This window comes from Pleurodeles waltl, chromosome 11 (assembly GCF_031143425.1).
Source record: "Pleurodeles waltl isolate 20211129_DDA chromosome 11, aPleWal1.hap1.20221129, whole genome shotgun sequence".
Taxonomy (NCBI): domain Eukaryota; kingdom Metazoa; phylum Chordata; class Amphibia; order Caudata; family Salamandridae; genus Pleurodeles; species Pleurodeles waltl.
In genome coordinates, this window is record NC_090450.1 from 199,905,788 (window position 1) to 199,923,345 (window position 17,558).

Consider the following 17,558-nt stretch of genomic DNA (forward strand, 5'->3'; position numbering starts at 1 on the left):
CTGGCTCAAACATGAAATTCCTCTTCTGTTCTTGCTCTGCCTCTGGCTCTTCTTGGTACACTCTGACTCCTCATGATGCTTACCTTGCTTCCTTTTGTCCTTCTCCTTTACTCTATAACACAGTTACTGTTTTTTTTCGATACCCAGGCCTTCTCCTAGTCCTCTCCTGCACAAACAAAACAGTGAAAGCTCAGCACTCCAGCTTACCTACTGGACAGGTTCAGTCAAGCACCCAAGAGTGACAAACATTAAAAGAAGAATGGAGATGCACTGCCCAATTTGAGTATTGTTTTCCTTTTAACTTAACTTTTAGAACTGGGTGGGTTAACTTCAATCCTCCATAATTTGTACTTTTCAAACATAGAAGATACAACATTTAGAGATATCCTGTCTTGAGTCTCTCTGGGGCAGAAGGACTGTTTGCAATGTATTTAACTGAACTGTGTCATACGTATCCCTTCAGTGTTTCCTTACACGACTGATTGAGGATGGCATACCATATACCCAGGGAATGTAAATTAAATGTATGCCTACAACACTTATTGTGCACCCATTTAGGTAGCCCCTTAAAATATTCCCCAGACCTGCCATTGCAGCCTGAATGCAGGTTTAAACTGCTAATTCAGCTTGGCAATATAACATCATTTTTAAGCCTTACATTCTCATTACACATATCACCCCTAAGGTAGACCCTAAGTAGCCAATACAGCAGGATGCTTTGTGGTTAAAAAAGTTGGACATTTTACTTTTAAGCTTTACATGTCCTGAAAGTGAAACTCCTAAAAATGTTTTTCAAAACTGTGAGGCCTACCTGTCTCGTAGGATAGCATTGGGTTGCCTTATTAAATTTAAAAAGTGTTAATTTTTGATTGAGAACAGATGAGCATTTCATGTTTTGTATCTATTAAATTGTAATCAGAAATCATCTTCAATGACAAATTATGATTTTAAATTACAATTTTGAGAATGTCACTTTTGGAAAGTTGGCATTTTCCTGCTGTCTGCCATTTGGTGCCTGCAGCCTCCCCGGGTCACATGACTGGTAGTAGTTGGCAGTAGAATTTGTGAATTCATCCCAGACAGTCACACAAAAATGAGGGATTAGTTTTGCATGGATGAGGGTCAGATGTGGGCACATCCTCACATGCCACTGAATAGGCTGTGCTCTGCCTTCACACAAAGGGCTTGACACCACTGCATTGCCTCTGCAGCCAGCTTTGAGCCAGGGCAGAGGACTCAGGAAATTCCAAGCACTTAAAAGTGAAACCTCTAGAAACTTCTCCTACATAAAAGAAGGCACCAGGTATAGAAACAGGGTCCTCAGACCCACTCTTCAGTTCACTTTCTGGACATTCTGGCCGACACTCAGAGGACTGCCTGCAGCTACGGCCTGCTGTATACTCCACAAGACTCCTTTGCTGTACTTGGAAGGACTACTTTGATGCCTGGAGTCAGCCCTGGACCCTCTGTGGTGTGCCCTGCTGTTTGAGCCCTGCTTCATCACCTGAACCCAGGGCTACCAGAGGGTCACCAAGGGCTAGTTTGGTGGCCTCTTCTTCAGAGCCACAAGGACATAACAGGCTCCCATCATCTTGAACACCTACACCCAGCCTGAGTGAGTCCTTAACCCACTCCAAGTGGTTCCCCTCCAGTTCTGGGCCATTTTTGGTAGTGCTAAGGTTGCCCAGATAGCTATAATCCGAAACTTTGGACTTAGAAAGCATTTTCCCTAAAAACTGCTTTGAGATTTGAGGGAAGACTTGGACCAACCTGCTTATGGATCAGCCCAATGTGCATCGCTGATCAGCCTGACTTCACTGTAGCTCCCCCTACATTCTTCTCTGAATCCTGCAAAACCTGTTTGACAGTTCTTCGCCATCTGGCCTCCTGGAACTCCAGTTGGCTATGGCCTCCTGCCTTGTCCTGCTGGATATTTTTGACTTCCAAAAAGTAACTAAGACCACACATAGAAACCTTCACCACAACTTCGTGCAGCAGCTCCCTCACTACAGCTCTCCTTCCTCGGATGCCGCCTGCAGCTTTGCGCCGCTAACCTTTTTCCTTCTCAGATAATTTTTTCAAGGATTTCTTTTAAGTCCAATGGTAAGCCCCAACCTGGCCCAATTCACTTTTTGTATTGAGCCCGAGCTCCATCACGTTCAGCCATATTTTTTTACTTTGACCAGGTCTCATGCAACTACATGTCCTTGATTTGTGCTTTGATCTCTTAGGTAGTAGTTTTTACTAAAACCTTTTAAAAAGTTATAACTCCGGTTCTACTGATTGCATTTTTTTTAATTGTTTTGGTGTCAAATAATGTATTTAAATTTGCTCTATTTTTTAAAATTGCAGCAGAAATACTTTATACATTGACTCTAAATTAAGCGTGACTGTGTTTTGAGGCAAGCTACCGATGGTTAAGTACAAGTTAATTTTTGACTTTTTGAGGTTCATCTTCTAGGGATTGTGACTGTTGCTTGACCAGGGTGAATGCCTTTGTCAATCAAGAAGCCGATTTCTCTCAGGGAATGACATAGTTGTTGTGTTCCTAAGGATCTCCATGATGGGTTTAAGGCCCACCTCAGGGCAGCTCCAACTCAGTGAACTATAATAGTGCTGAGGATTATGGTAGCCATGCTAGTGGAAGGGTGTTGGAAGGGAACAGCGGAGGACGAGATCTGAAAGAAAAACTAGTTAGCAGACAAACATAGACCAACAATATAAAGTAGACTGTGTGGCCTTTAGTTCCTGTTTTCTAGTATAGAATCTCAACTTGTCACCAATAATGTACACTGTTTTACATGTGATATGATACTGCTCATAAGTTAGGATATGTCACAGGCATCACCATGCCTATGTTTGCAAACTCAGTAATCAAACACACAGTTATAGGCACTGTGATACGCTATTTTGTGTTAGCCTCTGCTAACTCTTGCTGCCAAAAATGTTGCTACTCAAGAATAATGAACTTCAGCCCCAAGCCAGAGGCTTCCTTGATCTATCGACAATCAAATAATGATATGTGCAACAGAGTACTACCTTTTAATAATGCTGTTGAGCAGCAACAGCTGCTCTCCGTATTTTTGCTAATAAGCAGTGCTCGTGCTTATGTCGAAAACAAAGAAAGAGTGCACCCTTCAGAAATGCTGTTGCCTTCGAAATTGTGGAGTGCATACCCTATACAGGGTTTACCACGGAGAGCACAGCCTGCTCTGTCTACATGGATTATTGCAGAAAATCTGTTCTTTCCTAACCGCTGCAGGAGCAGACCAGGAATTAAGAATCCAGTAGGAGCCAGTCCAAGTCCAAAATCTCTATCAGCGCAATGATCAGCTCACCGAGGGCCATTCTGGAAACTGCTCTCACTCACGAGGACACCCTGAGCTCCTGCTCCGATGGTGAGTAAAGAATAGTGAGCAGCTCTCTAGGAGTGGGGCTGCTTACATGAGTCTTGGACACACCCAAGATGACTACCCTCCGAGGCAACTGGAATGAAATTCCTGGAAAAAACAAAAGATGTCAAGTCAACAGTGAGCACAGAATAAACATCCCTTTTCACGACACATTGCTGAAACATAAGGCAGAGATTCACTCTCGTACGTGGGCAGGACATTGCAGCCACCAGCGTGCTGAATCGAAAAGTGCATTTTTTGATAAAATATTGTGCCTCCTAGAGTGCAGGAAGCAACCCACAGTGAACTGCACGGTTTAGCTGGGGCGGACTGTAGAACACATGACACCGCTGCGCTGACAGGGAGGTTGTTCCAGATCTGGAAAAGCCCTGCCCTCTCGTGCTTTATTATTTGCACTTCTTAGTCTGCAGTCTGATGGTGTTCTGGCAGCAGGTGTGCCAAAAAGTACAGATGGGTGCTGGTCATGAACGATGACTTTGGAAACGATACAGCTGGTTTTGATAATGGTGCAAGGGAAGGAATGGAGTTCCAACAGGATGGGGTTATTCTGATCAGATTTTTTCAGTACCTGGATGAAACAGTTCTGAAATCGCTTTCTAGAAGAAACTGTTTCACTTCTTTAGTTGAGAGAGCTGAAACCAGACTCTCTTTGTGTGTTTTGTTTTGCAATGTGTAGAGAATGAGAATGGTGTCCAGGGTGATTCCAAGTGACATAGCAATCAATGAATGTTGATGTTTAAAGCCATCAATGTTGATGTCATTGATCCAGGTTTGCAATGTTTCTTGCTTCTCGTTCTTGGGAAATAAGAGGAACTCAGTCTTGATCAAGTTGAGCATCAGGTAGGCTCGGGGCAATGAAATCTGGAGGATGTGCAGCCAGTGTGTGAGGCACTAGATGTATGAAGAAGGAGATACCGAATTATCAAAAGTGTCCAGCCAGAGACTTTTAGCCCTCCAGAAGCAGAAGTTTGCAACTTAACCCTAAGACACCATTCATATTTATGAGGGTTACATTTTCACATTGCTGAAAAATAGAAAAACAGGAGCACACTATAGTACTGACCAAATAACTGAAGTGCACAAAACATATTGACCCTGCAGAGCAAGGGTGCACTATGCAAATATATGCCTTTAATTTGTGTGAAGAATGTTAGAATCAGTACAAGAATTTGCTTTTCTACACACTTTGTATATATATACACAACTGTCTTCCGAAACAAAATTGAGCTACACTTCAATACTGTACAGATAAAGATGTTTATCCTAACTACACTTCTCTATTGCCAGCAACCATCTGGAAAGGTCAGTATAGAGAGGGACACACGACAACATGACAAAACACTACATCAAACTATAAGGGCTATGGTTGCAGGAGACCGTCCCAGGGAAGACAATCTGCTGTGACAAAGGAAGTGTGGCTTGTATATTAACAACCCTTAACCAAATATAAGGATGCAGTTTGTATCATATAAAGTGAGCACTAAGTTTAGAATCGGTCTTTGTCAGAGTTTTAGACTGACAAGTGTCTTAAGAAGTTAAATAGCTGCAACAAAACTATTTTACTACCTTAGACAGTAGTAAATGATTGTTTGTCACGGGAATGTTTTTGCCTGGAAATGTGACAGCATGATTTGACATATATAAAGTACAGAGCAAATCATAACAGAGTAGCATGCATAAAACAGCATTTAACACAATTAAGTCAGAACAGGGCACGTCATAAGAAATCAGTGAAAACAGAATGCAACACAGCAACTGCAGTGCAAAACAACAAAGACACACTGTTATAACGCAGCACAAATAGTCAGTAGCTCAACAAACAAGCGAACTTCGTGCAAACTTTCTTGTCACAATTACCACGCCCAGAATCCTGTTTTCATAACACGGTGGTAAAACGTGTTTGGAACAAGGACTGCCTTAACTTAGCAGTCAAAAGTCTGTTGTGAATGAGTGATAGGTCTTTGCCACAACGTTTTTGAGATACACTGATTTCTTACAGTAACATGTGCTTTGTTTCTTTTCCTTTGCTTACGAGCTCCTTAACAAATGAAGAGTGAATCATACTAAAGTTGAGATGTTTGTCCATGCATAGGTGTATTTTATTTCCCAGAATGGTATCCTTGTCCACATTTTAAAGAACACCAAATTTAGGCCCATGTTTATACTTTTTGACGCAAAACTGCGCCGGCGCAGTTTTGCGTCAAAAATATTACCGCAGGCTAGCGCCATTTTGGTGCGCTGTGCAGGCGTCATATTTATACTTTGACGCATGGCGGCGCAAACCACAGGTGGGAGTCATTATTTTTGACACACACCGCAGCGTCAAGTCGTAAAGCAAAACGACGTTAACGCGGCGGAAATGACTGTGGGTCGATTTACGACCCCGCAAACCAGATATGTGCCGTTTTGTGATGCAATAGTGTAAAAAAAACCGCGAACACTGCCATTTCACCAGAGGAAAGCCAAAATGGACCCCAGATGCCACTACAGACCCCAGGAAGATGACAGCAGACCAGGAACCAGCCAGGAGGACCCACACAAGAACCAGGACACTTTTAAGAAGAAAAGAAAGTGTCGCTTTAGTGCAGAGGAGCAGGAAATTCTGGTTAAACAGGTGACGGAACACCAGCACCAACTGTTTGTCACCTCAAAGTTGCCAATCAGTAGGAGAGAGGCTATATGGCAACAAATTGTCGACAAGATTAACAGTGTGGCTCAAGTACTCAGAACAGTCATCGAGTGCAGGAAACGCTGGCATGACTGCAAGCGCAGGACCAAGGAAAAGATGGTCAGGAACAGGAAGGCAGCACTGCAGACTGGAGGTGGGAGTCCAGCACACCAGGAGGCCCTGGACCACATGGAGGAGATGGTCGCAGCCGTCATCCCTGAGGAGATTGTCACAAGGATTCAAGGACAGGACAGCGCAGACTACCAGGAGACAACACACATGCAGGGTAAGTCGCATGGGGAATTATAATGCAATAATGTCAACTGTGAGCGGGGGGGATACCGACCACAAAATGCATGGAAGTCATCTTATACATGGAGTGGCATGGGTAAAAGCACACGGCAGGGGGGCATGGCCCGTTCTGATAAGACCTGGGGCACACCATTACACAACACCAACAACAGTCCCATGGGGGTATGCTGTCATGCCAACAATGGAGCAAAGGGAAAGCCACGCCAGGAGGGAAGGCCACAACGTCAAACTGACACCCCGGCACACGTCAGCCACCATAACCCTACATTAACTAGGGCCCTCTTAACAACCTCTAGCCATACCGACAACTGGAATGTAACTGTGACAACAGTTGTCACTACCACCTATGCTCTGTGTGCAGCTCAAGAAGCCAATGGCAGTAACCTCCCCATGGATCATACACACCTAAATTAGGGGGTGAGGATGACAACTTCAACAATCCCCAGAAACAAGACAAAGGCCCCAGTACTCTCAAATGTCAATGCCCATAGTTGTCGCAAACATCAGCCAATGTAAACAACAATAGGAGCTACACAGCACTAAGGACACACCCATGCTGCATATGTCAGGGTCCATCCTGTGCCTGGGTCAGCATGTAACATCCCAAATGTCATACTACTCAGACAACAGCATTGAGGGGGGGACACATGTAACTGGTCACTGAAATACACCTGCACAGTCAGAGGAGGAAATAGGACACTGATACGATTATCAGGGCAATCCAATGTAACACACATTCCCCAACATCAGCAGTACACATTACCAATGTCAACATCCATATCAGATCATAACATTGCCATGCATAGGATATGCCACATGTCAAATACATTTAAGTGGATGTGAAAGATCAGAGATTGGGGCAGGTCCAGATTGTTAAGTGTGCTGCCAGGGCCATCAGAACACCCACAGCCAGTGAAAGTCTCACCATGAGAATGGATGTAGACGGAGGCTTGTGTAGGAAAAGAAGGTGGCAATTCTCTATTTGGCATAAACCAACACCTAGAGGCGATGAGACTGACAAGTCTAATAACTCAATAACATACATGTGACATGCAGGTGGGCCATAGGCCTGGAAGAATGCCCATCTGAAGGACTGGAGAAAGTAACACAAAACAAGATCACAAAGTGAATTCATCAAAAGGCAGACATGTCACATCAAAATTGCCACAACACAGACACACTAATTGTACCCTGTTTCATTGCAGAAGAAGATGGATCTCCTGCAGATATGCCTGTCCCAGATTTCCCTGATGACATGGATGACGAGCCGATAAACATTCCCCAGGAGACTGTCCAAAAGGTCCTTGAAACCCTCCAGACCCCACCTTCAGTCACAAGGAGGAGCACAGAACAAGCAGCCATGGCAGAGGATCCATCCACCACCCCAATCGTAAGACCTGCCAGCTCCAATACAGCTGAGGACTCAGACGACACTGGCTCTAGCTTTGAGAGAACTGTAGTTGGAGTACAGCGGGAGCTGGCCAAGGAGGTGTGGGTGGGGATGCAAACTATGGCAGCCAGCCTTGAGGGGGTGCGTTCGTGCATGATGTCATCTGCAGATCAGGGAGCAGCTATGCAAGCCCTAACATCCATCCTGCAAGGACTACAAGAAACAGTCAAGGAATTCACCACTGCAGTAAGGGAGTTGCCACAACACCTCGCACCCAAAACCTTCCACTGCATGGACGAATGCAATCATGACCCCTCAGGGCCGACCTGGCTGCCTACCATCGTGATGTGGCTGCTATTCTCAAGAACCAGCAGATCCTCCTTGCTGCAGTACTGCCCTTAAGACCTTCACAGGGAGCAGCGACCGCGATGTCTGACTCCACGTCTTCTAACATAGAGGTGTGTGTTGCCCCTTCGCAACCGACAACAACAAGGACAGAGGAGGCAACACACACATCAGAAGGAGAAGACATGGAACAGATCACATTCACAAGGAAAATGACCCGGAAGCACTAGTCCCTGCCACATGGCCCACATTTACCAAGGTCCTGCGCTTTGTAACTTGCCAGTCTTGCAACAACTGTACTCAAGCACTGTTCTGCAAACCACTGTATATCTTGTCACCCAGCCCAGTGATTGTCTCTCTCCAACTCATTGGCAAATTCTGTCCCTCTGCACTGTCTGAAACATCAACCCCAGCATGTCAAAAGCATTTTGGTAAACCCTTGTGTTGGATCACAATGTAAGATGTCACTATAATGGACTCACAATCATGGACAATGTACAGATAGCACTACAGCACTTTTCAATAAATAGCACTTACACAACAAATCTGTCTCTGGGTAATGTGACATATCAACTGTCCAGTAGATAACTGAAATGTGCCTACTGTCAAATTACGTAGCTTGTCAATACAACTGTCCTGATAATATGTAATCAGAGAAATCTACAAAGTGCCCATGATTGCATCATACTCTGCCCATCCTGAGGGACAAATCTGATGAAGTAAGAAACCATACACCATCATGCTGTGCAGGACAGAAGAATGCTTCCTCAGGGGATAACTAAGTCATCAAATAGTGGCTGCAAAATGTTGTCAACATGCAAAAATAACACAAATAACATGGCACACTAATCTAAGCAAACACTAAAAAAACTGCATAAATGAAGGTGTCTGAGTTGACATACAAATAGGTAATCATGCTGAACTGTGTCACAAATGATGTCTGAGAGTCAGGAAGACAAGAATACAAGATTGCCAATGAGAACTCATCTTATAAGGGTGTCCATGGTCATCACAACGCAGTCAGACCTAAAACTGTTTCCCCAATACCAAGTCTGGAAGCTCTGTTTGTGACTTTCAAAACACACTTATCAATAGAAACACATTGTCATCCATATTAACTGTGATTGGTGGTTGCAACGGAGGGTCGACACTTTGCAAGGTAGCTCTGGGGTAGCTGCCAATCGTACAGTTCAGTTGGGATTTGTTTGAGCATAGGACACAGATATTATAGTACAAAATGTATGTACACTGAATCCAAACCCACGATCAAGTACCATTCAACACATACTATTAAGGGTTAACCAAATTTAATTAAATGCTAATCACAGAAGAGGAAACTGAGGGAAAAATCTTACCTACCCTAATCTACCCTGACTACTCATTACCCACAACTGTCCCTAACTAACCTAAGCTACACTTACTTATCACATGTAATGAAACGTTCTAAACATCTACCCCCTCACCCCCCTTATGAGACGGGACACATGGAGGACAACACATACTAACCTAAACACATACTATACTATCCTATACAAATATATATATATATATATATTTTTTTTTTAAATCACACAAGAACCCCAACATAGCCCCCCACCCACCAACCCACACAATTAAGAAGTAAATATATAAAGATTCTGGACCCCCCACCCACTAACACTAACTAAACTAACAGCCTATACTAACCTAACACTAAGCCCCCTAAGCCCACTAACTATAAGAACAAGGAAAGAGGAGGGAGGGGAGGGAATCATGTCCATCAAAAAATGTCTAGAGGTTGGCCCTCCGGAGGGTCCTCTTAATAGACTTAACACGCCGGTTAATGTGGGGCATATCCCGGCTCAGGTGGCTCAACTTGCGCTGCACTCTGGCCATCTTATGCTCCATTTGGTTGAAGGCTGCAGGGTCAACAGATGGAGGAGGAGGAGGTCTGTGTGGGTGTGGTGCCAGGCCTAGTGGGCTGTCCTGCCCCGGTGGCAATGCTGGGGCCTGGAAGTCCAGCAGATATAGGACCAACAGTCCCAGCTGTGGGTGGGGCCACCTGGCTTGGATTGGTGGTTGTGCTGGTGGTGGGTGTGGTGGGCAAAGTAGGCCCACCCTGTGGGAAGGCACTCCATGCCCCGGAGGCCCGTTCATGGCGATATCGCCGGGCCATCCTCCGGAACCCCGACTCCACCAGCAGGATGTGCTGGTATCTCATTGCCCGGCGCTGGAATTCACGGACCTGGTCTGGAGTCATGTTAGCAGCTGTGAAGACAAATGCAGATATTCTACATTAGTAACTGCATTGTGTGAAATGGCACAAGAAGTTAATCAGAAAATACATCTACTGTACTTGTAACAGCTCATATCACAATACAGATCATTAAATGTCCTGAGGAAGTACATGGCAGGCCAGCCTACAAAGGTCACATCACACATATCACATCCATAACCTACAAGATGGGTAACAACTGGCTTTGACTTGCAATCTGAGTTCTGCCAGTTATCAGCTAAGAATCATGCTGCATATCCTCCGCCAAGACCTGGGCTACAAATGTCAGTGTACGGAAAGCAAAACTAAAGCCACATGGTCTGCAAGTTGTAACTGGACTTGCCAGTATAGTACCAAGTGCCAAACCTGAGTGTGTATACTAGTTTGCAACCAAACCGTCACTTATTCACATGTATGTGTAACATACTGGTAGCATCAGTACTAGGTACCCCATTCACAAACCCATGCCCGTGTTTGAGGGTGGGGGGGTGGATAAACAACTATAATTTGCCAACAACATGTGCACCGAGGAGTGTATAGAAAACTCTACACATGTTTGGCTCTGCAGACACACCACAGGTAAGGTCTATCAACAATTAGGAGTCAGCAAACCCTAGAGCAATCATAGGGCCACACATGTCAGGAAATGCAGAACTTGGTACACAACATATACTTCCAGTGAGGCCTGACTTACATCAGACACATAGTTGCTAGAACACCCATGATCATGAATTGCATGCACACCTAGGCCAGTGCACTCAAGTTCCACATACTTGTAGCACTGCATGTGGAAGTACATGCTGCTAGGAGGTTCTACCTACTGTTTCTTAATTACGTAGGTAAATAGGGAAGCAGATGTCTATTGGAAAGCAATTTGCTGTACCAATCTTGGAGAATGTGGGTCTGACAGGCTGACAAAATCGGAGCTGACTTCCAGTGCGACTCTTGGTGATACAAGTGTCATCCACAAGACTAACCCCTGTACTCACAGTGGGGCCTACAGGATTGGCCTACAACCCTTACATAATACCATTGGATACGCATTGACCAACTCAAAACATGTGAGAAACTGAATTCCCACTCATGGAACAAGAGAAAGGCTTGCCCAACGCATCACACCTTGCTATGCGTTCAACTCACACGAGTTCATAACCAGCAAACACAACACATAACAGACATATCAACACTTACTGGAGTGGTCGGGGTCCTCAAATGTCGCCACCTCTCCCACAGTGTAGGGTGCCGGTCCACCTGTATGGTATGGAAGGAAGAAATGTGCGCAAAATCTGTGCACAGCGCAACAATTTCATAAACATATACAATGTGTAGGCTGAATAAGGAAATGGCAGCCATTCTGACATGATGGTACTGCATCTGATATATCACGGGCAACTTGTACATAGCATGGGTCTCCTGTGACAGTTACACACATATCTGCACACATACATTTGCCCTAACTATCATGTGGTTGCAAACATGCCCCGTAATTGGTGACCAGAAAAAAATATGGAGTGTAATCGTCTAATCATGTGCATCCAAGAGAGGCATCCAAAGCCTGGTTACTTGCGGACTGCATTACCAGTCAAACATGCCTTGTGGCCATGATACATTAATGACACATAGGTACAATGTACAGATGGAGGGGCAGAGACTTTTGTAAGCCCCCCTGTTGTTACATTTGATTCAATTGATGTGGCCCAGCTATGCTGATTTGCACCAACCATGGAGATGTGAAGCCATGTGCATACACTTGGACTGCCATCCATATTTGGAATGTGGCACAACTAACTCCAACAAACATTCTAAGATGTTAGCTGAGGGCACCTTACACCTTTTCACGATGTTTTCAAATCCAGATCTGACATGTATCCAAAAAGATCAAGAAACACAATAATCCCAAACATTCATAGTACTTCCGTGAATGCTTTTCTTCCGCACTCACCAGACTCACATGAGACATATGTCTGAGCCACTTTGCTATTATCAATTGACGTGAAGCCAGCACTCATTTTCTGCATCATGTAGTGATTCTAAAGTCAGTCTAGCAATTGCGTCAACAAAGTTAGCCTAAATTTTGGTACATCTTTACTTCTCTGTCAATAGTACCCTATATAGACATGATAGGCTCCTATTTTGTTTGCTTTTCTGACAAAAATGCCACACCAATTTCCTTCACGGAAAAGTATCCTGTAAGTTTGCTGAGCACGTGCTACCTGACAGCTAGCAATTGTGATCCTTGCCATAGTGCATCAATTATCCCTTTATGTTTCCCCAGCATTACACACAGTCAGCAAGTTAGCTGGCAGACATTGTATAAATCCTCTTATGTCACTACAGAGCATTTAATCGTGCACATTTATATGATTCATACTCACCAACAGTGCCACCAATCATGATTCCCAGGTGGTCCAAGAGATCCTGCTCCCTGGTGATGAGGTCAGCCCACCGGTGCTTCAGCTGGTGGTCACTCCTCTGGCTGGCATACACACTCTGCAGGTGATGCAGCACCTTTCCCCACCGGATTCTGCGCGCCTCTGTTGGATACCCCTGTATCACCCTGCCCCCTGCCTGGATCATGAGCGGCAAGAAAGGGCACACAAGCCAGATGAAACCCCCCCAACTCCTCTTCCCCCATCCTGCCTAGACGTGGCCTACCAGACATACTTGAGAAGTGAAAGGGAATTGGGGTAAAAGAAATAGAAAGGGGAAAAGGGGGAAAGTAGGGGTACAAATACAGATGAAAATTAAACTTAACCACTAAAAGAGCCCAGCTATCCCCAAACTAACACTACCCACAACAGACTCCCACAAACAACAAAAACACAAGATAAATGGACAAATGTAGACAAAACACAGTAGTACAGTATACAGCAACAATATTTATTTCACAAATGGACAGTACAGATAGCACACAGGACAAAAAAGCACAAAATCTCAGGACACCACTCTCTACACAGCCACAGTCTAGAAGGATCATAGACTGCAAAGTGAAAGTGAAAGTACACCCACTGTACATGATCTGTAGACAGGATATCCTATTATATCACTTCCTGTATGAAAAGTCCCGCCTTTTTCGCGTTATGCGTCATTTTTTGTCTACCAAAACTGTATTTGCGTCTTTTTTTTGATGCACAGAAGTGAAAATTAGCCCGCATCCACATAATAGTACATGGCCTGTACACATATCTGGATGCGGGCTAATTTTCACTCCTGTGCGTAAAAAAAAATGACGCAAATACAGTTTTGGTACACAAAAAATGACACATAACGCTAGGAACGTCAAATTTTCAGTGCATTAACTGGTTTTGGGCAATTTTTCTTGTTTTTTTGTTATGTTACATTTTGGACACATCAGAGATAGGCTGATTGAAGACACTATGGTGTTGATGGTGTATGTTCACATGTGTGACATCATACTGCAGCGGATCATGATCCGCTACTCCCTTCACAGTATTTTTACGGTTGGCTGACGCAATAGTTGGTCATAAATGTGGCCTACATATATGTGTTGCAGAAATTGTGCATGTTTGGCATAAGGGGAGGATAGCAATGTGACGCACATATGTACAATACCTAAATGCCTTTGGCTCAAAGTGTGTGCTTTGGCAACTAATGTATTTGTTGACCAAGTGTGTGTGTATCACATGAGGCATATTTGTACATGCTTGTATGAATGTGACGTCCATGTGTCCAATCCTTAGATGCAAGTGATTGTGGAAATGAGAGAGGGCATGTGTTAGTCATACATGTAACAACACCCGTAAAGTGGACTTCCAAGATTTAGGGTCACGTAGACACCACATGTGACATAGCATGCACCAGATGGAGGGCAGACGCTTGTTCACGTCAATGGTCCACATTTTCTACATCCTATGTCCTAGAGTATTGGTAACAGCTTCCTAGGCACTAGTTTGTGAATCCCACAGTAAGTCTCACACATGCATTGAGGAAGTGGGTACCATGTTGTTTGCACAGACAGACAAGGGTGAATCTCAAATGTATGATGACACCACAGTTGAGGCCATAGAAGTGAGCCCCAACTATCAAGTGGCTGTGGTGGACCAGCATACAAGACAGCACGTGTCCACATATTTCCAGTGATCAATTGCACATAGGTGTCTTGTTCATGTGTGTGGTCCAATGATGATCCTGTATATTGTTTGGGGTGTAATTTGTCACAGTTCGGTCCAGGACTCATCATGAGTCAGTGGCAGCTATTCCTGTATCTACTGAGTATCCTTGGTTGATCAATGTGAGTAAAGTGGATGTGGACATGTGTACCTACATGTGGATGGTCCCACCCTGTCATTAAAGACGTGTAATGAGACAGACAACAGGGCAACCTTGGTGTGCTGAGTGAGATAATGTCTCAGGTGTCATGTTCCGGCAGGTGTCATTACAACATTTGTACACAGGTTAGCCTCTGCAATTCCCACTGCATCTGGGAACACCATAGCCTCTGTGCTGTTTATTCTCGCAGCTATTCACCACACACGGCCCATCACTATGTTGTGAGCACTGTGATTCTGTGAGTGAACTGTCATGGTCCTGACATTTGTGTATTTTTCATGGACATTATCAGAGGTTGCTGGTTGTGCTGAAAGCCCCGTACCCAATCCCTGCCTACGGCCCTGGGACACTGTCACACTTTGTCATTCATGCATAAATGCGACCCAGACAAGGGATGGGCCATGAATTTTGCTTTTCCAAGAGGATGTAACTCAAATGGTACAGTTAAAAGGCAGATGATGCTATACAATGTATTTGTGTATGCATTGAAGAAGCCCATGCCCAATACCCCCTGATGAATGAGAGGTTTGCTAACGCAAGTGTGGTACATATGTAGACACAGGGATACTTTAGTGTGACGCACAGACAGATGCCAGTCAGGCTGACAGAATGCAAGGTGATTCAGGATCCAGCTATTTGACAAGTTACATAATCAGTGGTCTGACTCAGACTGTTTGGAGGACAAACTAGATAGCTGACATGTCAAACTGTGTATGTCCTGTGTTTTTGAAGGTGACAAATGAACCCAGTGGCTATGTTACACGGCTTAATTAGTATCAATGCTTAACGGTGTAATTGACTAAATGGCAACTCCTATGCTGTTCCAGGCATCAGCAGGGGCAGTGCCTTTTTAAATGGGTGGTGTGCATGGAGGTGATCACAGGTGTGGGCTGCATCTGTTTCTCACCAGTCCTGTAGGTGAGACTTGCATTCTAAGGGCCAACAGACATTTTCACACGGGAAGCAATCTACAGGTGCTAACAGGGCTTTGAAACTAGAAGACAGTGTATAAATTAACCTGATGTCCATGCAGTCAGATTTTCTATGACAATGGCATACCATAGGAAAGGGTGTAGCATACTGGTTTGCTAATGTTGGTCTGTGTGTGTAGAGGAGGGAATATCAGGGTACACGTCTTAGTATTCCAGGGACCTCTTCCGACAGGTGGGTTGTGACCAGGTGCATGGGTGTGTCAGGAGTTAGGAAATGGGCTGACATGTACATGGAATGTCATGTGTGCAATGTTGCTCATATGTGTGGCACTTGTGCTGTCTATGTTCTGCTTCTATGGGACTCTAGTCACAGATAGTCCTTGCAAATATTGGATGCAGTTGGACTTACTGCTGTCAAGGGTCTGGTCAGGCATTCCTGTTACTGATGTCAAAGCACATTGACTGCCTCATGTATGAGGCTTGTTTTCCCCTTATTGAGTGATGGTGTCTTAGTTGTGTGCCATATGCTGCGTTGGACCTTGATTTCAACATGTATGTGTGAAATAGTTGTGGTCCTCTGCTATTGGCCTTCAAAGGAGAATTGTACATGGTATATGTCATTAACAGTGTGTGTGTATGTGACCCTTGTATGTTAGGCATCACATTAGCTCTGGGATGTTCAGTGTCCTACTCAGTATATCAGCAATACTCCATGAGGCAACACTCTTATTCTGATGTAGAGATGAAGGTGTGCAAAAATGAATAGCCAGACCATGATATGGTGATTATAATAGGTGTTTATTTAAATTAGTTAACTAAAGTGGTGAAGGTGATTATATTCAAAAGAAATTGTTGATGATCTATTGCCGCCTGCGTATACCAGCGGCCGTGTTCTGTAGTTCCCCCTCATGTTGCAGGCCAGCATCCTCCTCTTCCTCCTCTTCAGGCATGTGTGGCTCTGGTTCCAGGAAGGGAATGTTCCTTTTGATGCAAATGTTGTGCAATATTGCACATGTTAGGATGATCCTACAGACCATCTCCGGGGAATATAGGAGGCTACTACCAGTGATGTCGAGGCACCGGAACCTTGACTTGAGGATGCCAAAAGTCCACTCGACAATGCTGCGTGTCCTCCTATGTGCGTCGTTGTAGGCACGCTCTACAGCAGTACTTGGGTTGCCAAATGGTGTCATAATCCATGGCTGGATGCCATACCCCTGATCAGCTGCAAGAGAAAATGATTGGGATCATGTTGATGTAGCTGGCCCTATTGAAGTGACCTTTCATGGCAGTAGTTGTCGTGTGTTGTCTGTGACTCTTTTGTGTTATAATGTAGCATCCTAGGCTTGTAGGATGTACGATCTGCATTGTGTTGTTTCCTTGGCTGAACGAGTGTTTGTCTGCTAACTGTTTGTCAGCAGTATGTTTTGGGATTTGCAGTACAGTGTGCCCTCCCTAGCATTGTGACTTGTGATACAGGTGTCCGTGTGTCTTCACTGGGGGTGAGATGATAGTTCCATACACAGTTAAAATTGACAGTGTTGTTAACACGTTCATATCAATGTACCCTGGACATCCCATACCTTTTAACTTAGGCAATGGATTAATGTAAAGGTCATTGGGACAGTTACATTTTGCTATGTGACATTTGGGCAACCCACTCCACACGTTGTGATCTTTGACGTCTTAACATTAGGCTGTACAGTAATTTCCGATGTGTGACAAGTTCAATGGTGACCTAAGAAACATGGCTAGCGATGTCACGACCTCAGTATGTTCCTGTTCACATGTTGCTGTTGTGGTGTATGTGTTGTGTGTCCTAGAGGGTTGCTGTGCAGTGTGTATATAAGTAGTCCATTGCCATACCGTCCATCCTGGAAGTGTTCATTGATGGTGCAGTGACGGAAGATGAATGAGTCATGTGCACTCCCAGGATATTTAGCCACGATGTTGG